Source organism: Capricornis sumatraensis, chromosome 4 (assembly GCF_032405125.1).
Source record: "Capricornis sumatraensis isolate serow.1 chromosome 4, serow.2, whole genome shotgun sequence".
Lineage (NCBI taxonomy): Eukaryota > Metazoa > Chordata > Mammalia > Artiodactyla > Bovidae > Capricornis > Capricornis sumatraensis.
This window is the reverse complement of record NC_091072.1, coordinates 7,230,999-7,235,846: the sequence shown is the minus strand read 5'-3', so window position 1 is coordinate 7,235,846 and position 4,848 is coordinate 7,230,999. Positions and strand designations below refer to the sequence as shown.

Genomic DNA, 4,848 nt, shown 5'->3' with positions numbered 1-4,848 from the left:
CGACCTGGAACATCTCACCGTCCACCTCGATGGAGGATCCAGCCCACGGCATAGCTCAGCCTCCACTACGCTGACTCTGTCCGTGGCCTAAATCTTCTCTACCTCTTAGGTCTAATATTTGAACATTGCAACTTCTGGTCCAGCTTGCTTGCTGTTTGCCCAGCGTTCTCATGAGCTCAAGGTATCTTGCTCTTTTAGCTCAAAGAAACTTTTATTCCCTGGTTCCTTTCATTTTATTCGCTATCAGCCACCATCTGCCCCTTCTTTTCTCCCCAGCCATCCTCCTTTGCTGATTTTTCGTCATCCCTTCCATTCCCTTGCTCCCTACCATGTTCTGCTGGAGAAAGAAAATCACACAGTGACGAAGATGAGGGCTACCCAGAGTCATGGCTGCAACTCAGCGGGGCCCTCGCACTTCCCATCAGTTCTTCCGCTGGTCTTGGGGCAGCTTCTTCTCCCGTTGTTGCCATCAGCTGCTCCAAACCGTTGTCACATTCCTCAAGCCCCTGCTTCTCAGTCTCAGCAGATGAGCCATCTCCTCTCTTGAGAAAATTCATGCTTTTAGACCTGATGTCTGCATCAGTCAGAGGTCTTTGTTACAAACAACCGACTCCAATCTTCTAATTGAATGCCATGTTTGTTACAAGTTATTTCACAGTTCAGAGAATCTCTGGAAGGACATGAGGGCCCTTGAAATCTCCGTTCCAACCAGGCCACGGGGGCTGTGATAGTAAACACTGATGTTGGGATCCAAACCTTCGTGCACCCCATGTACTAATGATGCTCACAACCAGGAGTCAGAAGTTCTGTTCCTGTTGTGTTTGAAGAGGTAAACACTCCTCTCTTTCATGTATCAGAACATGGAATCCGCATGTACCTACCTCCTTATACTGCTTCCCTCCAAGCCAACATCTGGTGCAGAAGCATCTGACTGATGGGAGCTAGATTCACAAGCCTGTATCTTAGCAGCAAGGGTTCCCAGGAGAATGAGTTTTGGTTTCTACCTTGTGGAGGCAAGGTTCATCATGTGGGGAGTTCCCCAAACACAGGAGGAATGATCAGAAAAGACAGTTGGCAGCCTTGAATATGATAAACAGCCCCTGTGATCTCTTTCACCTTCTTATCCGCCTACCTAAAAACTTATCTACCTCCACATCCATTCATATCTTCCTTCTTCCAATCACTAAGCCTATAATGCCCAGTATTCCCAGGTGGTCCCCCATCCAAGTACTAACAGGCCCGACCCTGCTTAGCTTCCAAGATCAGATGTGATCAAGTGCGTTCAGGGTGGTATAGCCCTGGCAGTGCCTCTGGTTTGGAAGGTCACCTTCTCTATTTCTACACCTGACTGCACCCCCTTCTCCCTTTTCCGTGTCCTCTGTCTATCATACCCTCTCCTTTCTATGTTCTGAATCTGTCACAATGACAATCACCCAAAGTCAATGAACATATTCAAGCTTCTTCCATCCCCACATCCCACCCTAGACTCCCTCAATTTTCTCTCCCCTGCTTGTCGAGCTAAGTTCTTGAGATAATAAATCAATCATTTCCATCACCTGTTCCCCTTACCCTATTGCTATCAGGCTCTGATCCCCTCCTCAATGTTCCCAACCCTGCCTTCACTGAAACCACTCTTATTATGGTAAACAAATGTCCACCATTTTAAGCCCAAATGAACACAGATTAATCCCTGATTCACAGCACCAAGCTGCTGCTTTTGACCGCGGAAACCCTTCCTCCTTCTTGAGACTTCCTACTCTGTTAGCGCCTCTGAATGACCTGCTTTCTGTTCTTCCTTTTCCCTTTTTAATCCGTCCTTCTCTGCTTCTTCATGGGCTGTTCATCTTCCACCTTCTATTAAAATGCTGGGGTTCCTAAGTCCCTGAGTCCCCTGATTGTAACAGCTCTCATGGATTCTGCTTGGGTAATCTCAGCTATGTGCATTTTCTGAACCCACGTGTATGTGGATGTCCCCTAGTCTGTACCGCTAGTCCATACCTGTTCCCTGAAATTCAGACTCTGACAGTGAGAGGCCCGATGCCTGTCACTTGAACATACACCCGATGTGAGCTCTCAGTGTACACACAAGGTTACCATTTCTCTTTTATGCTAACCTCTTTTATTTGATGATTCCAGCCAGTGCCCTGAGTTATTCTTGCCGTTTCCCTCTCCTTTACTGCCCCCCATCCTCTTTTAATCCTAATCGGGTCATGCCAGTTCTAATGCCTAAGTAGTTCTCAAGTTCATCACAGCCTGTCCAGCCATGCTGTCATTGTCAAGGGTCTCAGCATCTCTTTCTGAACTTCCAACTGGTCTCCTTTCTTCCCACCTCATCTCTAAATCCATCCTCTACGTAGCCACAGAAAAGGATAAATTAACTAACCGTGCCGCTACACCTCAAAACCCGTCGCTGACCCAGGACACTTCCCGCCTTTCCAGCTGTGTCTTTCATGCTGTGTCCCATCATTTTGGCCTCAACAGCACTGATGATTTACCAAGTGTTTCTTGCCTCCCCAGTGGCTCAAATGGTAAAGAATCTGCCTGCAATGCAGGAGACCCAGGTTCGGTCCTGAGTCAGGAAGATCCCCTGGAGGAGGGCATGGCAACCCCCTCCAGTATTCTTGCCTGGAGAATCCCATGGACAGAGGAGACTGGCTGGCTACAGTGGTCTGCAAAGAGTTGGACACAACTGAGAGAATAACATTCAGCTTTTGCATCTTCATGCCAACTTTGGCTTTTCCGTCTTTTTATATACCATCTCTTCTGCCTGGAATTTTCTTTCCTTTATCCTCTCTACTCTGCCACTTCACCCCTCCCTCCAAAGACCGTCGCTGAAGTCTACCTCATCCTTTCACGCTCAGCTCAGCATCTGTGCCTCCACAAAGCCTTTCGGGCGTCTTTCCTCCTCCACTGCAGAGGTAGGTCCTCTTTGCCTGCTAGCATAATGCCCGTGTATGCTTCTCAAAGCACTCACTTAATGTTTTGTACCTTCAAGCTAGAAGAAGACGGTAACTTTCTTAAGGGAAATGTTGGTCTCACTCTTTGTTGTAAGCGCAGAGCCCAGTTAAAGTCCCTGACGGCTCGTAGGAACTTCATTAATGGCTGAGAAATGAATCATCTAATGGATCGCCTTTACACACCCTAGAGTTTTGATGCCAAGTTGCTAATATTCTCATTGTCTCCATCACCACCCTGACAGCATGTGAAAAATGGCCCTACCTTTGACAATCTACAGTTGAGATTCACTATGCTACCTAAACACACCTCCGAAGGTACTTTACAAGCTAAGTTCACACGAGTGCCCTGTCAGCATCATAGCATGGCAGAATGAATATCACCCTTTGTCTAAAATCACAGTGCAGGCCTAACACTGACCTTTGGGCACAGTGGATGTTCAGAGGATGTCTGAGGTTGTAAGGCAATGTAAGAAAGAAGACTCGCCAAGTGAGAGGCAAGTATCTGATGTGTTGCAATCCTTGGGCTGAAATGAGAGCAGGTGAGAGCTTAAGAGATTAACTGGCTGCTCTTGAGAAGAGCTGTGACCATCAGCCCACGACTTCAGGATCTTTTGATCTCAGCCTGTGGAATGACACACGTTCTTACTGTTTTGTGAAACTCACTGGGACCCCCAGGGGAGCCACTTCCTTCCCCTCCCTGGGGACATACCAGCTCTTGGAGGCCACCGTTCCCACCCTCCTGCACCGCCACCATGCACTGCCCTCTGCCTGGCATGATGGCAGCTGTATTCCCTGTGGCTCGGAGTCCCCCGTCTCCCAGTGGTTGGTCCCAGGTGACAGAGGCACCCCTGGGGCTGGCATCTTGTGTGGCTGTGTCTTTGGCAGGGAACTGACTTCATCAGAGAATGCAAGGCCCTGTCCCCCCTTTTGGGAAGTAGTGAGCTAGTCATTAACTAAAATACCTATGTTTCTGGGAATGACCCCTGGCAGGCTGAACGCTCTTCTCTTGAGAAGTGGCCTGTGATTGAAAGAGGGGCTACAGTTGGGAGCAGAATAAAGACTGAGAGGTGGAGGGAGGCGTGGGACCCCACAAAGGCTCATCTTGGCTGTAACAGAGCAAACGGGCCCAAGGGCCTGGCGTTCCTCTCTCCAGCCCCCCCTTACATATGGAATGAAAGGCTTATCAGGGAAGGAGCCCAAGAGTCCACGATTGTATAGAGCCATGAAACTTGAGAAGCAGACAGCTGACTAGCCTGAAAATCTGAATTAAATGTGATTAAGGGCATAGGCGGTGAATTTGCAAGTTCCAAGAAACATCTCCCCAGATTTACGAGAAAGGTTGATAAGATTTATGTAAAAAGAATAGATGGGGAAGAATCTGAAGATACTGATCACCCGGTTTTTCCAGCCCATGGCAGGGTTTGTCCAGTTGTCAATCTAGTTCTTTTTCTTTTCATAAATCAGACACCTAATGGTTTGAGGTTCAAGTGTGGAAAGATTCAAGACTGGAAATACCGGTTGTGTCAGTCGGACCAGCGCTGTGTTCCTATAATCACTTACCATTTTTTTCTCTCGTAAAGATCAATCTGAAATCCAAAGTCAGGCCAGTTATACTGACCAGTGATGTTTCAAATAGCTGCTTATCAGCAACGGCAGTTTGCTGGAGCCTACGAACAAGGGTGGGACTTTCCCAGTGGCTCAGCAGTAAAGAATCTGCCTGCAATGCAGGAGCCACAGAACACATGGGTTCAGTTCCCGGGTCTGGAAGATGCCCTGGAGGAGGGCATGGCAACCCACTCCAGTATTCTTGCCTGGAGAATCCCACAGACGGAGAAGCCTGGTGGGCTACAGTCCATGGAGTCACAAAGAGTCGGACACGACCGAAGCGACT

General features: G+C 48.3%; 1 pseudogene; it reads right to left on the bottom strand.

Moving 5' to 3' along the window:
• Nucleotides 1–1,186: 1,186 nt before the first annotated feature.
• Nucleotides 1,187–1,303, bottom strand: LOC138079446 (5S ribosomal RNA; annotated as a pseudogene).
• Between the last annotated feature and the right edge of the window lie 3,545 nt (nt 1,304–4,848).